The sequence below is a fragment of the Cottoperca gobio genome, chromosome 6 (genome assembly GCF_900634415.1).
Source record: "Cottoperca gobio chromosome 6, fCotGob3.1, whole genome shotgun sequence".
Lineage (NCBI taxonomy): Eukaryota > Metazoa > Chordata > Actinopteri > Perciformes > Bovichtidae > Cottoperca > Cottoperca gobio.
Window position 1 is genome coordinate 7,293,452 of NC_041360.1, and position 22,690 is coordinate 7,316,141.

At 42.0% G+C, this 22,690-nt stretch overlaps 1 protein-coding gene across 1 annotated transcript in view; it reads right to left on the minus strand.

Annotated features, from left to right (window-relative positions):
* The window catches only part of ccnd2a (cyclin D2, a), a 151,539-nt gene that overhangs the window by 89,546 nt on the left and 39,303 nt on the right, over positions 1-22,690 (minus strand). Inside the window, exon 2 of the mRNA XM_029433397.1 lies at positions 7,798-8,000. The gene's annotated coding sequence lies outside the window, so the exon portion shown is untranslated. The remainder of the gene's footprint in view (positions 1-7,797; positions 8,001-22,690) is intronic.

Below are 22,690 nucleotides of genomic sequence, written 5' to 3' on the forward strand. Positions count from 1 at the left end.
TAAACAATTTATTATTACAATAGATGTTTCAGTCTCTGGGAAATTACACTATGCTCGGTCTCTCTCCCTCGCTCAGTAAACTGTAGTTGCATCTGTTTTTGTTTTGTTTTTGTTTTTTTCTGATGCCATCGCTGCAGCTGAGCAATGTTGGGTTTTTAAAGGAAGTTAAGCACTTAACAGCTCACAGTCAAACTCCAGTGACTTTCTGGAATGTCTGATGTAAGCAGAAAATTAATAGCATGCAACAATGAAAATATGTCTTAAACATTTATCAGTTGTTGATATATTTGAGCAACTTCTTTTCTGTATAACAAGACACATTTTAAAACAATTAGTTGAATTGGCAGCAATATCAGAATGTTGCCAGATTTAGTGCAATTATAACAGCACAAAACATTTATTTTTCGCCTATACTCAACACCTATCCATTATGATGTCAAACACATGATCAAAACCAACACACAACATGGTTTGAGTTTCACATCTTTAGGGATCATCCCACACTAGCTGGGAAACTGAATGTGCGTGGGTGGGTGTGTTTCATACTTCCAGTTTCAACTGTTATAATACCTGTAGGCCTAGGAGTTTTTGTTCTCTCCCATCTTTGATCTCTGTTACATTGTTGCAAAATGATTGACCTCAGTCAGACCTGATAAAACATTCCCCACCTACAATTATTCTTGCAATTCACACGGAGAACATGTTATTCACAACGATATGATCTCAAGAGTCATATAAAGGCTCCATTAAATCCAGGCATTGTATCAGATTTCAGCTGCCGGGTTAGAAATTGCAATTCTCTTTGCACTGCAGGAATGCAACACAGATGCAAGTACTCAGCAGGATAATGTATACAATATGAAACCAAGAGAAACAAACTTATTATACGAACCTGGTTACCGTTTTTACAGGAAGTTCATAAAAACGAAAACGAAAAAAAAAACATGAGCTCAGTAACAAAGATAAGATATGAATGAATGTATGAATAAATGACCGAACGTTTTCATAATGTCAAGCAACATATGTAAAAGGTTTTCCTCCACCGTGACGTCAGATTATTATGGGACAAAATACCATAACATCCTGAATGCGCTGTGCACTTTTTTCTTTCTTCAAGATGTGGGTAGCTGTACAGAAGGTGGTGCAGATCAAGCACAGTGGCCTGGGGCAGCTTGGATCCAATTCCACTTTGTTACAGAGGCCTGCATTTATTTTCTGACATTTACCATACAGTAAAGTCAGACGTAGCCCTTGTGAAGGAGGCCCCTCAATCGGAGTCTCCTAAACCTATCAGCGGACGAAGAAAGAAAAGGGGTGACTTTAGCCGGAAAGAAAGGGCCCGAGAGCATCTGACTTCCATTGCTGAGCTCAGCTTGTGTGTTCCACTTAGCCACTGGTATTTTGAGGAGATGCACGGCACCGTTACCAGAGCCCCGCACTCAAACACACATGATGTCATTGAGGTTCTATCATTACAGGCTGCAGATGATGCCGTGTTGGGCCGGGTAAGTTCCCACGCTTGTTTTTGCAAACCTTTACTTTGGACTCAATAACGCACAGAGGCTTCCGGTTGACACACAAGGAAAGAGAAAATAGAAATCCAGAGGGGGAGATTTAGAGAGAAAAGAGGGCTGAGAGCCTTGTCAGTTCTCTACAGAGTTTCAACGGCAAACAGAAAGCAATGAACTAGTTCCTGAAGCCCCTGCTGAACAAGTGACATCTTGGTGACAGCTCACAGTGACGCTCATACTCATACGTCTATTGTACTTTCTGACTTAAACGTCCAATCCTAAATAGCTATCATCATCTGTTATGAGCACAATACAAAAACTATGAGAGCAAAGACCTCCTCGAAAGCCAATGATGCATTCACATGCACCTTGAATGGACTATATTCTAGAGTTGGGAAGTCGTTCTTCTGACTTTGGCGTGTTCATGAGCTTTAAGTCAGAATGTGGAAACAACATGGACAAAGAAGATGTGTTGTTTTGTTGTTGTTGCTCAGAGCGTTTAAACAACACGTTGATATCGGTTTCCGAATTGTTGTTCCGACTTGAGAAGGCGTTCACATGAATTGTCCAATTCGGAAACTCTTTTTTTCCAATTATTCCGACACAATGCAGCACAAATGCCCAAACTCACAATGTTAACTAAAGTGAAACATCATTTCTGTATCCACCAAGTGATTCGGATCTGTTCCAAAATGTAATGGATTGTTCCTTTATGCTCTATGCTTTATGTTTTATGCCCATGCTACACCTGTCCACCAAGTGTCATGAAGATCGGGCCAATAGTCAGACAAACGAACAAACACACAGACAAACCTTGGCAGAGGTACATATGCACAGTGAACACAGCAATGTTTTGTTTTTTTCAGCGGGCTATTACAGGGTAACAGTAGAAGCGGGTGTTAACTTCCAGATAAGATGAACTTTACTGCTACGCATCCATAATGTCAATATGCAGCTTTCTTAAAAAATCTGAGCAATTGGAATGAATTCTTCACTTAAGATAAGGAGTACAGGTAATCTAGCCCAAATAGGCCATCTGCTGTTCCCACAGCCAACAACAGAGGCTAGTAACATGCTCCATCCAATCAGATTGTACTAGAGTCAGCCGAGATAAAGGCAAAGCAATAAAATGAAACAATCTGGCGCTTTGACGCTACAAGCTAGAGAGCTCGCTATTTCACTGCTGGGCTGGGGGCAGGAATGTGCTCTTTGAACCAGCTTTATTTAACAGCGGAGCAGCATGCGCACAGCACGCCCTGAGTCTCCGAGCTGGCCCAGGGACCGTTTGCTCCTGGCGTGGGCACGTCGGACGCGGGGCCACCGGGTCAGGGAGCTGGCATCCTCACCTCTGGCACAACTTGCTCCCCTCGGGGGCGTAGGGGCTGACACCGGGCTCATGGGGAGCACCAGACAGACAGGGGCCTACCAAACAGCTTGTGACCATAACCAACAGTGGCAGAGAACAATGAATGCAATTATTTACAAGAACACAGTCCAAGTCTCTTTTAGTCTCTCCCTATTACGCCTGTTTACTCCCACTCTCCTTTTGCAGGGCAGCGTAGAGGGGCTGTGACCCTGTCGGTACAGTCGTCAGCTTGACTTTTTCACAGAGCCCAGGGCTACCCTTGCTATTCATGGTCTATCGCCATCAGGCCTGATCCGGGTCCAGCTGCAGCCTCTTTCCTACCAACTGCACATTTTGATGAGAGGTCAAGGGAGACGCATCAAACTTGAGCTGTCAAACTTTGTGCAGGAAAAAAAAACTGCATGAAAGTGAATACGGTTTCCTTTAGGTACAGTGTTGAGGTAATGTGGAAAAGATCTGCCAAGGGTTCAAACAATAATACAGTGGTGAATCACTGCTTTCATGCACCATTAGGAAGGAATTTCTCTTTCTACTGGTTTTAACTGCTGAGAACCTGGTACAGACCAACAGGTTTCTGTCAGCACATGACTGCGAGTGGTAGGGAGGAGCAGAGGCCTGAGTGGGCAGAAAAGTCTGCTAAGTACAAATACTATATATATAGCCTCATAAAATGGAATCATAAAATACAATTTCATGTAATACTTTTTAATAGGATATATTTTTAAACACAGTACAACCAATGAGTGGTGTCATTGATTGAGAGTCAATTGCTAACAGAAAATATATTTTTTCTAAAACCATTAACACCCATCAAAGGTTAAAGCAAGCAATACATTTTCCATTCAGGAGCTGCAGCTCTCTGTTGAACTGTAAGTTTTCCCAACATCTGCTGCCACTGTTAACCCTAACCCTAAAATCTGCTCAAATCAGCTTACAGATATATCCTTCTACCTCATAAATATTCCACCGTTACAAATAATGTGCATGTTCTCCTCTCCTGACTTATAACGCTGTATTCACTGCACTTATGACACCAAAATTCTATTTCAAGACATCATTGAGGCTTTTTCCTCTTTCTTAAACAGTCTCACTTAATATATGTAATGGGTGTCATGTTGGATAAATGCCAATACTAGTACTGTCCAGTATGAATTATTACTTTATCCAAGACTTTGTGCTGTATGACTGTGTATGCAACTTTTTGTGACTCTAGATAAAGAAACTAGATAAGTAAATCTAGAGTGAAACACACATTTGAATTCATGATTGTGGGAAATATATTAGATTTGTCATCAGGGTTTCATCAAACTTTGCTTCTCTTATACAGTCTGCTTGTCTTATCTTTTGGAGAAAAGTATTCAAAATGAAAAAGCTCAAGAGAAACTGCATGGAATCTATAAATGTGTGATCTTCTTTGTTCAGGTTCAGTAACTTTTAATCGCTGGTGACTGCACCTTATACAGTTAAGTGTACACTTCTGTTGTTTTGTTGTTTTAGATATTTCATGGCTAATAATGGTTAGAGTAAAGAAATTAATTACACTGGTGTTGTCTTTTAATATATCAAAGAGGTCCAGTGGGTCAGAGGGTGATAGATTGGCCTAAATACAACTAAGTTTTAGTTGATTCTGAATTTCCTCCTCAATCTAATACTCACCAAGGAAAGTGCATCTTAAGATTTGCTAAATGTATTACATAACATAGTAGAATATATTGCATTGTCTATCAGATCTGAGCGGAAGTACACATCACCTGCTGTAATGACTGAGACCCCAGTGGAACAAGATGGCCTCCCCATCTCTTCCACACTGAACCAATTCCAGCTGAGCAAACAACACATAATCAAAGCTGTACAATAAGTGTACATTCCCTCTGTACATGTAAACACAAAAGCATACATACACTCTCTTTCACACACACACACACACACACACACACACACACACACACACACACACACACACACACACACACACACACACACACACACACACACACCTACAGTAGATACAGTGAGTGCCATTTTTCTTTCCCCCTGTGGCTCTTGGCTGTGGCCCTTTAGGAGTCTCCAGATGAAGAGAGCGTGGAGTGTGGCAGAGGCTCCTTCCATAAACAATAAACAACAGTTATCTTGTGTGCGGCCGTCTGTGTCAAGAGGCACATGAAGCCAAGCCCAGCATCTGAGAGGCGTCTGCTCCTCTTTCCGCCTTTGGTCTTGTCTCTTTCAATGGCTTATAAAAGTGTGGATGTGTGTGTACGCCCACGAGTGTGTGTCTGTGTTCACAGCACAGCACAGGGCTCCTCTGTATTGTATTCTGAAGCTGGCTGGAAGTAAAAAGGCAGAATTAAGAGTGGCGGGGGCAAGAGGAAGGGGGCTGCCAGCACACTGCAGAACTGCAGGGAGCTCCCCCAGATCCCAGCTGCCCAGGACTGGCTGAGAGCTTCAGGCGAGTGCCAGGCTTTCTCGGCCCTCATGGAGGTGGGCCAGAGAAAGTTGGAGGAGTGGGAGGTACACGTCAGGAAAAAAAAGCCAAAAATAATGTCTTGGCCTATATAAAGAAGGCATTGGGAGACACACAATGCTGACATATGCAATACAAACATTTTTCACAGAGAACAAAACAGATTTTTTAAATCATAATTGGTTATATAAGGTGTTCATATTTTATGAAGAACTTAACTTCCTGAGTAACCAAATGAAATGATCTACCAGTATTGGTGGCCTGAATGCCTCTCCTTCGCATTATTTGTCTAACAATCAAGGAAGTGAGTTTATTTTGCAGATAATTACAGCCTTTGTTGCGTCGATGGCCAAGATAAGCCAGGGTTCCAAACCATTAGCTGGTTGTGCTTTTTCTGGCAAACACTCAGTTTGTAATGCAGAATGCACATCAAGAGCCCGGGCAGCTAGAAGATCCTGACATTTGGTAGGGCTCCTTGAACTGCACAAAGCCAATCAATCAATCAATCAATCAATCAAAGTCTTGAAATAAAACTGTTGGGTTTTTCAGTGTTACACTTACTAGAGATACTTTGCACCAAAGCAATTCCCTCATATGTCTTGATCTGCTTAAAAAAAATAACATGACAAAGAAAAAAATGGAGCCCATTAACGATACAATATTCAAACCATATGTAAAGCCAATGTCTGATCCGACTCCCACCACACACTGAAGGGAGTAATGCCGTTCAAACGTCTAAAGCAGGAATGTGGGCCCAGAGAGTTGGGGCTCTACTGTAAGCAGTAATAATTACATCTCAGGCAAGAGGCTGTGGAAAACCCCCCGGCTGGTCTAGACACTTTTGCCCTCTGAGCTGACCCAGGAATCGGTCAGGGCGCTAATCATGGCACTTGGCAGACAGCAGCATTTTTCCATAGGTCCTCAGAGAAAGCCTTTCCTCTACAGAGGCAGGTAATCACAACAAGAGCATATCCCGCCCCGGTAGCAGGCCAGTGAATGCACGCCTGCTTTGTCCACTCCAGGACAAGTTGGGAGACTATTTCTGTGCTTCTGACAGAAACAAATAACCCCTGTGTCACCCTGCTTGTCAGCCTGACTGCCTGCTAGGGAGCCATTGTGGGTGGTGTTCATCATTGTGTGCGCCCACCCTGGGGCCAATGACAGGAAGTGAGCTCCACTATGACAAAGGAGAAACCCATTTAGGCTGTTAACTCAACAGTATTAAAGGGTGATGGGATACTCAAATACTGAGGTGTTGAAAGTTCAGAAATGGGACTGAATGTGGCATCATTTGTATTCTAGATCATGTGACTTAACAATAAAATTAGTTGTTCTTGAGGAAAAAATTGTATATTCAGGCTTCTGGAATTCTCTTTATACCGCTAGTTTCCTGTTCCACACGTTTACAGCATTACCTCCAACCACCAGGGTCTGCAGGTTTGCTTCCCGGGTCAAAGCCCTGACGTAGGCTGCCTGCGTTTTCCGTAACTGAACCTTTTCCTTTGGACAGCTGGACTTTATTTGTTATATCCAGAGGGGGCCATTTGGATGCATTTCATTACCACTGCTGACACTCTTTTCTATCAAACACCTTATTACTGCTCCGACAGCTTCACTGGGAACGGATTGATGAGGATGTCATGGATGCTATTGTTGGACATGATGTTCCATTACAGCACTGTGAGCAGATGGAGTGTGAAAACATCCACTATAACAACTGTACTTCTGTATTGCAATGATGAACATGTCTTCTGCTGTGGTAAACATTTTATGTTCTGAAGAGTGACATATTGTTGGGTATTGATGTTTTTGGTTTTGGTGTTGATGAATAAAATATACAAATATATAACAACATCAAAAACTAAAACCTGGCTAAAGCTTACTTTTTGTAGAAATTGGAAAATCGGCAACACATTGTCAGACTGCATGTTACTTTTTTAATGCAATTATTTCATTTCATCTAGACGCTATAGGTGAAGATTTTAGCAAAGCAACACAGAAGTTGTTTATTTCACAATGAGGAGCTGAAACATTGGTTACAGCAACTGCCAACATTTCCCACAGTCTAAACAGGAGGTCCCAATTTCAGTGGCCACCAAATAGTTTGAGGAAATAAATGTGGAGGACTTAGTGACAGATCTCATGCCAGACCACTTTTCCTCTTTTCCACAACTCTGAGTGATCTGAGTGATAAATGTACTTAAGCATAGACTGACGGAAAAATCTAATTTCCTCCCAAGCTGAACCTCAGAGACAAACCCAGGGCAGGTATGGAGCTCAGGTGGCATCTGGGTGCAGATCTTCTCTTTTTTTTTTTTTATGCACACACACATACATCTATTGGAAGTACCACATCATCATGAGAAAATGCTCAGCGGCAAAACAAGGTGACCGGTTTAAAATCTCCAGGCCGTATAATCAACACTTGATAAGTTAAAAGATAAAGCCATATGACTTACATTAAAAGCTTTGGCTGGTAACAGGTGGGCTCAAATCTTCGTTGGTCATTTTAGCCATGCTTATGATGTCACTCAGGCATGCCAAGAAAGAGCCTGACCAGAGCATGAGGTCCTATGTAGGGCCCCAACAGGCTGTCGGGTGCTGCTCTCGTCTTCATCAATATTTTCTGAGTGGAGTTAGATTTCAACATCTTGATGGATGTCTGTGATAAAAAGAATACAGAGGGAACATTTTCAATACATATCATGCTTGAGGAATTCAAGGAAGAATTATAGCTGTTGATTGAATGCACTGTTTTAATGTGTGTGTGTGTGTGTGTGTGTGTGTGTGTGTGTGTGTGTGTGTGTGTGTGTGTGTGTGTGTGCGTGTGTGCGTGTGTGTGTGTGTGTGCGTGTGACATGCTTGCAGCACTGTGAGTGCCTCTGTGTACATCCTCCTCTTTCCCTCAGCCCTGTGGACACCCGATGCCACAGTGATCTAGTCCCTCTTAGCCAGAACCGCCAGGCCTAGCCCACCCTGGCATTGGCACTGGCACAGCCAAGCTGACAATTATTATCTACCTCACTGCCCTTGCTAGCAAGCTGACGGGATGGGCAGCTGTATACTGTCTGGCTAGAGTATACAGTATCTGTCTGCCTGTGTAGGGTCAATGAGTGCATCCTGATCCCTCCTACCCAATATTATAAGACAAAATCCGACCCATCTATAATGAGTCGGATTTATAATCCTGGTAACACTGGTGACACAAGTCTGGTTAAAGTTTGTCGGAGAAAGTATTATCTTCAATAACTTTTTTGTGGAAATCAGGAAACAAACTGTCAATAATCAGCGCTCTTATTATAGGCAGTGACTGAGAGCTACATGATGTGGCAGACGTGTTTGCAGGAAACCTCACTCTAACGGAGTGGTGTGACTCATGCTGGGATTTTCTGATCATCCTCCACCTCTCCTCTCATGACTGGTGTTCACACACCATAATCGCTCACAGTTACCAGCATCATTTCCATTATCCTGGGCAGCAAGCAGAAAGTCTCAGGGATTTAGCAGTTACTGTTGATAAACCTGCAGGGAATAAGTTGCTACTTTTCTGAAATTAACAACAGGCTATGTCATTACCACAAGCTCTGGCAACATAACCGTGGAATACCTTTATGACTCAACCTCGAATGACAAAACGATCTGGGTTCTTCCTTTAAAGTGACTCAACTCTTGACTTTATAGAGCCCTCCTCTCTACCGCTGTCAGCAACAGCTTCTTGGAGACCTTTGTGACTCATCAGAGAGAATGTGGTGCTGAAGATAGGGCAGGAGCAGGCGGTAGGCAATAGAGAGAACAATAAATGTCGATAATGACAGATATGGCTGTGACACAGATGGGCCAGGACTGTTTTAGATAGACACCCTCCTCACCAGTCTAAAATTGCAGAGTAGAAGAGCGCTCTCTTGAAGGAAACATGACTGGAACTGACGGATCAAAGAGAGAAGACTTATGGACTTACATTATAGCCTGCAGATGGTGCAAATTGGTGTTTTGGTGTGGTGATGCAGACGACTGTGTACAATAATTCATACCCTTAGTCATAAGTGGAAATAATTCTTTAAGAGCTATTTATGAAGGGATTTCTCTGTTGTTTGTCATTTAACCCGTCACAAGTTCTGGTACTTGACAGTTTGGCCCAAACTATTAATAACTAAAGAAGTAGTCAACGCTCTTGACTCCTGAACTGGGAACAAGTTAAGAATAAACACATTAGCTGCACATAAACATCTAAATGAATCCAACTGGTTTTTTTTAGGCATGTTACAAGCATTCTTTTTAGTGGCTTGGGACTGCGGTGAGGAGTGGGTGGCCCAGCCCTGACCCTCATTCATCTCAGTGAGATACAGAGATACAGTAGGCTAAGTTGTGGAGGGACGTTCAAAGGCTCCACATCCCACACACAGCACACATACACAGAGGTCAAGAAACAGCCTAACCACAGTAGCAAGACTAGTTTGTTGGCTACTCATCCGTACAGCATGTGCATACATCTACCTTCAAATGTAATTATGGTCATAGTTATGGATTAGGACACAAAGCAACAGATAGAAGAAGAAATGTGTTTACAGGAACTGTAAAGGATCCTCAATTTGTGCCCATAATTCCACTATAGTTGAAACCAGCTGTGCAATAATATATATAAGGTCCTCATTATCCAAACCTGTCGGCATTTTCTGACCTGCACATCTCCCTGGCACACTATATCACACTTCCTGGTCACACTGAAGCTCCTTCTCTCTGTTCAGTAGTTCAACTTCAGGGCAAATGAACGACTGAGACAAGAGACAAATTCATTCGACTCTAACCACACTATGTCAACCAGAAAATATGCTGAAAATACGACTACACAAACATCATCGGGGTTCACAAATGTCGACAATTCACGGCGATGCAACACCCTTGATAACCCTTCCTGTCTCAATCTACAATCTTTAAGAACTGAAAACTTCAAAGCTTGGAACAGTGCCACTTTCTCAAAGTCCAAATGATCACTTGTCTCAGCTTGGATGGGATCCTAGAAGTTTTTGACATTGATGTCAATGAGACAGGCAGGCTCATTCACACAAACTCGCTCCTTCCTGGCTCAGCTCTCTTGTTCTCACAAGATCCAATATATCCATAACCAAACAGTGGTCAACATCAACGACATAAAAAGCTTGTGATTCATACCCAGTGCCAAAGAGTTTTCCATCATTCTCTAACTTTCTCTGTGATCACTCAGTTTACAAATGTGTGTTTATGTGTGTCGTTCTCTCTCTCAAATCCAAAACACCAAAAACTAGTTTTGTTGTATATATGTTAAGACAAAGTCAGTAACAAATGAAATAACAATAATAACAGGCATTTATATACATTCACAAGTGAATTTCACACTTCAGAGAGCAAGCCGGCGTGTCAAAAATAGACCCGGGAAAGGGTCGGTGTCACGTATAGCTGACAAAACCGGTAGAAGCACACACATACATGCGCAGACACTTAAGAATGCAGACGGAAAAGAAATCGCAAAGTGTTTGCTTTAAATTAAGGAGCACAGTCACTTGTGCTGATTAACAGTGATCATGCACAGTACAACTCTGGTTCGACCATCTCAGACAAGCGAAGTCGGTATAATCTTATGTTCATTATCTATACCGTCGCTTTAAAATGTTTTTTACTTGCACCTCTGCCAAGGAGGTTATGTTTTCGGTTGGTTTGTTTGCCTGTTTGTCTGTCAACAGGATTACGGAAAACTTTCCCATTTTCATGTAACTTTGTGGCGAAGGCGAAGGAAGAACCCATCACATTTTGGAGTGGATCGAAATTACGATGCGGACACACAAATTATGTTTTATTTTTGTTAACACTGCGAGCACTTGTGCTGCATTGACGTGTCCGAATAATCTGAAAAATTAGTTCCCGACTGGGAAAATCTGCTCTAACACCCCTCTCAAGTCGGAATAACACCTCTGAAACAGATATCAACGTTTTGTTTTAGAACAAAATACAACACATATTCTTTGTAGTGTCAAATTTGTTTCCACAATAAGACTTTAAGCTCATAAACACACCAAAGTCGGAAGAACGACTTCCTAGCTCGGAAAATGTGACCATCCGAAGAGCATGTGAATGCACCATTGGCCTTGGCGGAGGTCTGCACTCTCAGAGTGCCATTCTAGTTTATCATTGATTATCACTAACTTTAATTTAGTTTATTCTGGTCTTAAAAACAATATTGCTTGTTTTTAATTTGGGTTATTATGTTTCCTTCTACTTCCTCCTGTTCAGTCACCCACATGTACACATTTAATTTTTAACATTTAACCCCTTTGTCTCTCTTTCTCTCCTGTCTTGGGCACACACACCCCATTATCTGTCACCCTCATCTCTTCGATTCTGCCTCTCACTGGCCCCTGGCACCATCTAGAATATTCATAACTGTCCTCTGATGAGCATGCTAAATGGGTGTCAAGATGATTTGGCCACATGACAGAACTGGATTGTCTTTGATAAGCCCCGACTTGAACCAGAACAAGGCAGCAAGGAGGAAAAGAGCGACAGAGAGAAAAGAGACATTGACCCCAGAGCGGTTTTTGGGTGCTTTGTTGAACCAATCAGAACCCAGGAGCAGGGCCGTTGGAGCTATGACTGGGCAGCAATGGAGAGGTCAGTAGGGGGGCGGACCCCTGTGGTGGCCCTGGGGGTGAAAGTCATTGTCACTAGGCTTTAATGGGTCCCAAAATTCCTCAACTGACCAAAACCTGTGAACGATTGAGAAACGAAAGACATTTGTGATTCAAATAGGGCCTCTGGGGGCTCCACCATGAGGTCTGCAGTTGGAAAAGCTTCTCAGAGGAAACAAACCCGCAAGGGTAAGCCAACCTGTTCCCTCCTTTTTTTGCTACATTTTCATATTTTTACATCACAAAACTGAAGGATTTAGCTTGGTTTACTTCGACTTCGACAAAGCACCTTTTATTTGGAAAATAAATAATTTAAGTCATTTGGCCATATGGTAAGTGAATAATAATGGTGGGAAAAGAAAGCATAGTAACATGATTTGGTGCTTTTCCTGCAAAGGAATTCAATCATTAACAATATAAAAAAAAAGTAAAAGCCTATTTGGAATCACAAACAGCAACATAGCTCGTTTGTCAGGGGACTGCATTAGTTTCTCTACAACTATAAAGAGACTGCCAATGTGTAATTTCAGAAGGTAATAATTTCCCTTTCTTTATTTATTTATTTTTCCGCTCGTATTAGTTTGGCATAAGCTACACAACCTCCAAGCTCGACAGCAGCAATAATAGGAAACAGTGATTTCTTTATTTGATAGTTCCTTTGGAGTAGTCCAACTTTCCTATAGGCACTTCAGACAAAGGCCAGAGCGCAGAGCTGAACCAACTGTTTGCTTGTATATGTTCACACTGTCCTGTGTGCCGCTACAGATGTCCATGTCGAAATGGAAACCACCTCTCGATAATGTGTTTATGGTTTAGTATCCAAAACTCCCCATAAGCAACATCTCAACACGACTAACCAACTGACTGATCAAATCAGGTGTTTATAATTTTAAAATAAACACTTATATCATATGTAATTATTAAACACATGATATAAGTTCTGATAAAGGTAATGACAAATAGTCATTATTGTATCCATTTAGAAGCACATGTAAGAATCACACACTTCAACTTAAATGTTGTTGTCCCAGAGGGGACATTTATTTCAGCCAGCTAAAACATAGAACCCACAGAAACATAGGCGCACAGACTCAGGTACAAAAAACACAACAATAAAATACATGAAATACACGAGTGACAAGCGACAACAGCCAACACAGAATATGCCATGGCTAAAACCATTATTGGCAGCCCCGAATAGTTAAATGAAAAACTAATAATCAGATGGGTGATTGTGAGCATTTAGCAGTTAGGTGGCCCTCAATACTTCTCAATTAAAATAACTGTTGTCCCCATTAGTCAGTTAGACACAAAAACATGAGGAAACAGGTTCCAGGTTTAAAAACACCGAAGTTACCCTTTAACTTAAGCGGTAGGTGAAGCAGTCTGATCTGACTTTAGACCCTCTTGCTACATACATCTCATCATCCCTTGGGAGGAGTGGAAGGCTGGCACTGCAGGCTTTGTTTCCTCTGTCAGCCTTGTAAACTCATCTGCCCTCACCGTCCTGTCACACAGTAAACCCTGCCCAGCCTGGACGGTAGACAAAGACCACCAACCACTCTCGGACCATCCTACCAGCAGCATATAAACATGTGCATGCACACTCACACATGACAAAAACCTCAGTGGAAATCACAAACCTGCTCTCTAATCTTCACTAAATCTGCCCCCCATTTGGCTTTATCTGTCTTTTGTTATCATTGCTGGGACTGGAGAATGACAGGGGGTCACAAGGGTAAGACTTCTTTTCCAGCATCTGCTTAAATATAGAGGGGGGGGGCAGGAGAGCAGAGCTACGCAGGACAAGGGGCCTCCCCTTACTCAACTCCTCAACCCTCCACACCCCAGCCCCCAACTCTGATATTTTTGGAAGTCTTTTTTCCTTTATTCTGTCTTTTTCCTTTCCTCTAAAACCCAAATAAAGTATGTGATGGATGAGTGAGCAGAGGCAACACCTCCCCCATCAATCTAGAGCCAGCCAAGGTTTAGGGAGGAGGGGGAAGCTGTCCCTTCACAGGCCTCCAGAGGACCCAGAAGCATGCCCCCCATGTCTCGCTCACGCACACCCCCTGGACACACACATGCATTTTCAGCCATATCATAGAGGTGTCACACACAGCGTCCAGAGATACCCACACACGCAAATGCACAGTACATATATGCAGTATAGGAATGAAATGACAGATAAGCAACACTCAAAACACAGACCTCAGCACATAGACCCCTCCATCCCACAACAGCACAATTTAGCAACCCCTTTACAGTTCCAATAGCAGCCCCAAGTGTGTGTACCCCACAGAGAGCCTGATTTTAAACAAAATAATGTAAAATTGTCAAAACCCTGACAGGAAGGAGAACAAACTTTGGGGAAAAGAACTGTGATAATAAATGCAAAAGAGAGAACAGGAGGGGTAAAGAAAAGAGTTTGGAGAAAGGAGACACCAAATGGTCCTGGTTAGTGGCTGTAGAGCACAGAGAGATCTGAACAACAGTCAGTCTCTCTCTCTCTGAGAGCACTACCAGCACAAGGAGTGAATTCCAAGAGAGTGTCGTCACCAGGAGCAAGCGAAAGGCAGGGAAGTGGTTTTAGAAGAAAAAAGAAAACCCTGGTTTAAGCCACTGGGTAAGTTTGTGGGTGGTTTTGTGGGTGGCGTTGTATATATACACTCTATATATACTGTATGTGTGTGTGTGTGTGTGCACTCGTGTGTATATACACACACATTTGGCAGGTAGGTGGGCGTTGGGGGGTCGATTGCATGGGAGGTTGCATTCTCATATGCACAAAGGTACAAGATCTACATTATGCGACACATGCATTATAAACTGCAGATGTGTGCACTGAATATAAACAATCAAAAATAATAAGCTGATGACAACCTGATAGATTGACCCCTACTATGAGAGCATATCCATACCATACACTGAGCTACAAGTTTATGAGGTTCACATGTACAAATTCAGCTCTAAAAAGATTCTTCTCTACGGTCATTTTTTAAGGTCGTAGTTAAGGGTGGTGTTGTATTGGATTTGTATACCACAACACCCCAAACATAGTTTCCCACAACAGTTTAACCACAACTTTAAATCTTAAATTCTCAATATAAAGACCATTGCATGAATCTTGAACCGGCCTCCTGTAAACACACATGCATGTACCCTCAAATCGCTGCAATGTTGTTACAGCAGTTGACGCGTGCATCTTGAGATTTTAAACATCCGACTGTGTTCATTGTTCAATTGAACCCCTGACCGATAACTTCCTTTTCTGTCTTCTTTGATAACGCACATTTAAAAATTATAACCAACGTATTAAAAAAGTCGAGAAGAATTAGGGGGCGAGTAGAAGACAAATTGTGCTGTACAAATAAAACCCCACGTATAGCTTTGCCTGTGTTCTTCTTCTACAGTGGTCTACCGGACCCACTCTTTAATTGCGAGTGCTAAATATATTTTGCTATGTAATAAAGATACTCACATACTCTTTGTTTGGACTGAATATGAAGCACATGTTGGAGATGGCGAAACAGAAATGTTAACAGACTTTTAATGAAAGGTCTGAAAAGAATTAAGAAGAAGATGCATTTATTCAAGCTGAAATTGATTCAACTTGTGAAAAATGAAGGCTAATCCGAGCTGTATGATTCCAGTTTATGGACAAGAGGAAAATAAGACTATATCAGAGCTATAGTACATACAAAATGACACATTCCCCCCAAACACACAGCTATGTCTATACTGTTGGTTCAATGGCTGTCAAATGTAATGAATAAACACATTGGCTTGATCAGCGATCTCACACCTGAGTGCAAATGGATGAGTTTTCTGTGAGACAATATGGTTGTGGTGGACATAAATGCACACACACAAACAGCCTTGGCTCATTTACAGCCAACATAGCCCACAAACTGTGGAGATCCAACTCATGTGTAGCCAAACCAGATTCATCAGGCTCCAGTCTGCTTGATGTGGGGACGGCAACCCTGTGTTGTTGTTGTCATTTTTGTTTGTAGATCAGGCAAGGGCTTCCGGTATTTTGATGCCACACATTGTCAAGTGGGTGGTTTTTTTAAACTATGTGTTTGGATACAAAATGGACTGTGGCCCTTTTGCTGTTGGGTAACCACATGACAAGATAACTGATATGTTTTAGGGAGCCTGAGGTCCAGGACAAGTCTATAAAAATCACTTTAGACTCCCATGTTGTTGAACACTTATCATGTATATTAAACTTAAGATTCAGTTGGGGAAAAAAGGAAAATTGACCCACAGCAGAACTAAAAATACTGGTTATCACAAGCACACGAGGAGTGGAGCTAAACATAGCAGCAAGCTTCTGACACAGTAATAGAGAGAGAGAGAGAGAGAGAGAGAGAGAGAGAGATGGATAGATAGAGATGGAGAAATAGAGTGAGAGAGATAGCCTAACTAACAGCTGTGAACATTTTCCATTTGAAGTGAAACATTCCTGTGTGCTCGTGGCGCTGCACACTCCAGCGGGCTTCCTCTCAGCTCCATGTGGTATTTGTCCCCAGCTAAGATCCAGAGAGTGGGAGAGTGAGCTGCAAACTTTCCCAAGGATACCATCCAGCCACATGCCACTCTTGACTCCCTTTCAGCAGAATGGCCCGCTTTCCTCTCTTCCCACTCTCCTCCTACGCTCCCTCTCTCCTCTACTGCCTCCTCACCACCATGTGTGGCTTACCAGGACATCATTTTTCATTAACAATTTGACCTTGATTGGAGAATCATTCTATTATATTAAAGGCCACCCATTGCCATGTATAAAGCCTCAAAATAAGCATTTCTATGTCATTAGCACTAGTACAAATATTTAGTCATGCTACGGCATGACTCATTGGCAATGTTGGTCTGTCTATCTGTCCGCCAATGTGGTCCAGAATGAAAATAGCTCAAGGACTATTGGCATTATTGGTCCCCATTCACCTTTTTAGTGAAATATCTTAACATTCACACGATGAATTGAACATTTTGTACAGACATTCATGGTTCTTAGGTGATGTATATCTAATGATTTTGGTGATCCCCTTACCTTTCTCTAGCACCAATACGAAGTCGACATTTCGTGTTTTGAGCAAACATTCTCAACACATACTATATTGGATTGCCATAAAATGCGGTTCACATAATTATGTGCAACACAGGTTAATTTCATCAGGTACATTTTCTTTGTCCATTAATGGTAAATGGACTCCATTTATATAGCGCTTTTCCAATCATTGGGACCACTCAAAACACTTTACTATAGACGGAATCGGAGTTTCGGGCTTCCGGTGTAATCGCAATGCATGCTGGGGTGGCAAGACTAGAAAAGTGAGCACCAACTCTACAAGGGCCGCCATATTGGATTTCTTCTCTACGTATTTACATTGTATTTAGCTTATTCTTCAAGCGTGTTTACATTGTATTTGGCTAGTTTTTTAGTGTGTAATCATCGCTCTTCTAGTTATGGGATTTGGACACCAACATTGTGTGGTGAAAGGATGTTCAAACAGTGGGAAAAAGCTAAATAAATGGGCAGAATCTCATTGTGAGCTTCACGATTGCAAAAATTGCGACTGCAAGCCCCCGTTCGAACTATTTCCATTTCCAACAGCACTAAAGAACAAAGACAGAAGGCTAGCATGGACCAAAGCTGTAAAGAGACAGGATTACAATCTTCGCGGATTTGCAGTGAGCACTTCATGCAAGGAAAACCAACAAATGAATTCCCTGATCCTGAACTCGACCTGGGGTATGTAGTCTATCTACTTGATTTATATATTGACAAATGTACTTTCTATATATTGAGTTTTATAATAATTAACAAACACAAGTTAGGTATATATTTATAAAAGCTTACCCTGCAACACAACTGCAATAAGCACTTATGATATCACCAGTTTACTTGACTGTACAGATCCATGCTGAATGTGGCGTATGGGAAACTTTCATTGAATGAGTACATTTTGCTTTCAAAAAGCAATACTCAGAATCTGCGAGAGGATTGAAAGATATTTGTTTCAACCAGCCAGAGTCAAACAGTCTAAATGCTTTGCCTTCTTTGTATTCGTTCAAAGTTCGTTTATGAAACTCGACATGGTTCTCTGGGTGGTCAGACATTAAAAAATGTATATCGCTGAGGTATATCGGCGGCCAAGAAGTCATGCTGTTGTTTTCATTGACCCAGCCATCCTGCAATGTCAAGGGATCAGGCACTGAAACGCCACTCGGCATAACCAAAAGCTTAGTCTTTTCTTTTTCAGTGATTGAAAGTCTTTCGTTAGCTGTTGGTTGCTCCTCAATGCCCATCTCTGATGCAGTAAACACCCTGACAATAAGCTCGGGTTTTGTTCCTGAAACCTTTAAATTCCGCTTGCGGCAAAATACTTTCAAAGCTTCGACTTTCCACATCTGAACCTCATCATAAGAAAGGAGTTCAGAACTCATTGTAGAGTAGTAGGTTTGTTTACAACACGCTTGAAGAATAAGCTAAATACAATGTAAACACGTAGAGAAGAAATCCAATATGGCGGTCCTTGTAAAGTTGGTGCTCACTTTTCTAGGCTTGCCACACCAGCATGCATTGCGATACCACCGGAAGCCCGCAACTCCGATTCCGTCTATACATGTCAGCATTCACCCATTCATACAGAGTCAAGATGCCATGCTCATCAGTAGTGATTAACATTCACACACACTCACGCCATCGGGAGCAATTTGGGGTTCAGTATCTTGCCCAAGGACACTTCGACATGTTGACCGCAGAGGCCGACCAATGGTCAATATCGGGCCAAAACTGACTAAAATAGCTTGATCGGGTGTTGTGAATTAAAATGAGGCTGATCAATTGGATTCAATTCATTGTTTATACACTATATACATTATATACTGGATTTTTAATTCCTGTTTATGTTTTGACCAATGTGTCCAAAACCATTAAGGTTTTACACTTAAATTATATTTCCTGTTAATTTTGAAGTTTTATGTTTCAAGTTGTTTGTTTACGATTGATTATTTCAATAAATAACAATTAAATAAGTAAATGTATATCTATATATTTATTTGTTTAAGTCCGAAAGAAATGATCCCAGTCACTTTAACATAGTGAGGCATACAGCTTATTAATTAAACACTGGTTGTTACGATCATTACTTGGTATTGGTCAATAACAAAAGCCCAGGTAACGGTATCGGGACTGAAAAAGTCAGATCGGTGCATCCCTAGTTTAAGTATCACTACACCCAAACCTCACAGAGCTTATAGTGACATTCATACAAAAATCCTTGCAACATAGGTGGTATAAGAAGCTGATGGGGGATGATTAACTGTGGATCGTCTAGTGGCCATTGTTGGTTAGGGTTTGGTTTGTAGAGTCAAAAATGGATGCAAAAAGGAAATGTTTATTGGCGTTGCTTCTTATATGGCAGAGCAGGGTTGGATAAAACTAGATGTTGTGACAGCTTGTATGCTAACTTCCTTATTTTGGTCTCTGCTCCCTTTAAAAGTCATCAATGTCAAGATGATTTGCAATTGGTCGTAAATTTAACGGTATAAATTTGCATGTCAAAGTTCACCAAACTGGATCTCGATGTTAAAGGGATACAAACACACTTCACCTTCATCTGATAACGACAATTTAACTGAAATTAATTGATAGTGATTATAAATTTCCCTTCTATACATACTGGTGTGACCGTGCCCTACGTTTGAAATTATTGTCTTGTATAGTATTATAAAAGCTTAAAATGACTGGAATTATTTATCTCCCTCCTCTCTCTGTTTGTTACAGTTAAGCATCTTTCTGTTTATTTCCCTTCGGGAACATTCTACCATTTTGTCCCTCCTTGTCTGCCTGCACAATAAATGGCCTGGATTTCTATCTGCTCTTTTCACTGCCACATCTCATGGCCATCGCAACTGTAACTGCCATGATATGTGTGTGTGTGTGTGTGTGTGTGTGTGTGTGTGTGTGTGTGTGTGTGTGTGTGTGTGTGTCCTCAGGATCTTGGCTGTGCTAGTGTGTCCACAGGATCTTTGGGTCTCCAGTTGTGTGGGTAACACGACGCTTCGGCCCCAGCCAGTTGCTGCAGATGGTATGAACACAACAGCTAAGCGCAAGAGGGGAGCGAGGAGGAAGTGTTGTTATCACCAGCTGGCTCAGTGGCTCAGCTAGAGCAGTCAGTAAGACGAGTGCAGCAACAGGAACGCGTGGGTGTGCATGTAGGCTGTAAGGAGGCCCCTGAAGTCTGAGAGGGCAAGTGTAAGGACTGTGTGCACGAGTGTACACATATGCTGTTTCTAGGTACACTACGTGTATCCACATCTGCAAGTGTATGTGCGTGTGTGGCCTTTAATGCTCCTCAACGCAGTGGCCCACACATGACGTACTTCTAGCCCAGAGCATTTACTATGACCTTCATTTTGTTTGTTTATGCAGCCTTCTGAGCGGACGCTGAGACGCATATACTTGTTGCTGTGTTGTTTCAGTCCTGATTACCCAGCGTTTAATGTCTAAATGTTACAGCAATTTGCAAACATCTGAGATAAGTCAATGCTGCCAGGAAATATCACTAAAAACGATTCTGTAATATTACTTTCTTGTTGTTAGAATGACTGGGCAGTCTGATTCAGGACAGTTAATTGTTTCCTTTTTTTCCAGACTGATAGGATGAGCAGACAGCATTCTGTCAGCAGGGGAACAGAATTTGAACCCCTGTAGTTTTGGATGCATTACATTAACGCATGTCTGAGTTGATGCCTCTCGCAGTCTCTGAGGGATTCAGACCTAAAGGAGCAAGGGCCTCTGACAGTTGGGAGGATGCAGCCATGAGACCTTGCGTACCAGTAAAACTAAAACAAGAACACGTTTCCCGTAACATACATTGATTCCCCTCCCATTTTTAGTGTTTGTGTGTGCATTCGTGTGTGTGCGGTCTTTGTATGGCCTTGTGGTGTTACTGAGTTCACACAATCACAAGTCTGCCTGGGAAATTTCTGTAACATATGCTGTATAAACTTCAAAAGATGAAAGAGAAAGCTACTTTGAAACTTATCATTGCAAATATTTAAAAGTCTGTTTACAGTTTAGGCGTAGTTGAGACTCCACTACAAGCCTGTAAAGATATGACAACACGTCATTTTCCGAGCGCTCTCTTTCCAAGCAGGCTCTTCTCTTTCCACATAAATCTTTCCATATTTACATCTCGATTTATAAAAAGTCCAAGGCCGACATTCCCTTTCTCCCATCGTGTCATCCCACCCTTTCCTAAAAGCGGTTATTGTTAGCACGTGGCATCATCACAGCCAAACAACAAAAGGGATTGTCCGCTACAACACAGAAAGGGGGGCTAAAACTTGACATCATCTCTTTTAATAGCTTTTTGATGTCCAAATTCAGTTGCACCTCTGCCACACTACATCTTTAAGAGAGTAGAGCTCCTGTTAGGGAAGGCACTGTTACATAACAGAGCCCCCCCCCCCTGCCCTTTCCTTTGCACATGTTTCTGAGTGTGACTGCCATGAGTTGAACACTGAAAAGGGGGACAGAAGACCCTCTGAATGATCAAAATTGGTGGAAGAAAGATAGAGAGCGGGAGCGTGCGTGCGATGTCCGCACAGTACATCATTCCTCCTCTCTCTCTTACCCTCCACCCTCTCCCGCAGGCAGTCAGCGGTCCCCAGTCCATGGACAATGGGACTGTTCAACCAAAATAGTACCTTGCTTTAGTCAGGCTTCCTGCCTGTGTCCTGGCCTTGCAATATTTCTTGTCCCTTATCAAAGGGGATTCCAATGGGTTTTTGAACTGGAGTGGGGGACAAGATCCGCTCAGTTGAGCAGATAACTGCAGATGGTGGAGAGCCGAGGAGAAAGGCTCAGTACTGCTGTGAAGATGGGGAGGCTAAAACAGAGATATACAAATACATATATTCGAAATACAATACCAGATGAGTTCAATACCAGGACCACCACCATTGTGCCCCTGAGCAAGGTACTTAACCCTGAGTAGCTCCAGGGAGACCGTCCCTGTAGTTAGTTCACTGTAAGTCGCTCTGGATAAGAGCGTCTGCTAAATGACCTGTAATGTAATGTAATGACTAGAGGACAGTGTAGAGTAGAGTAAAGTACCAACACTAGCTTCCTCTTTAGCTCACGGTCGGTTAATATTCACACGCAACACATCACAGACTGATGGACTAACTCTCGCAGCTGGCATGTAACTCTTTTGAGACTAGTCGACTCTGACCAAATTAGACCACAGACAACAGTGCTTCACGTCGCAAGAACAACAATGGACAAACATGCTGTCAAAAACAGGCTGTGCTTGCCCATAGAAAACACAAATGGCAGCTTTAAATAGGCCTAGTGACTGAAAATTCCCCTAAAATATTGGCCTCGGGAGGGTAAACAAAGTAAAAGGAAGTACTGCAAGAGTCATCAACATACACAACTTGAGAACATTTGCATTATCCTCTGAATATCTGTTAGGCTATCTACTGGGGGAAACAAAAAAAGTCAACCTATTTCTGACTGATGTCAGTCAATGTCTTATATGTCTTGTATATGTCTTATATATAATAAAACTCTTGTGCAATATGAGGAAATCTCAAAATGATGTCTACAACATAATCTATTGGTTCATTCACATTGTTTACAGATTTAAAAACTAAAATAGTGACCATTTGGAGA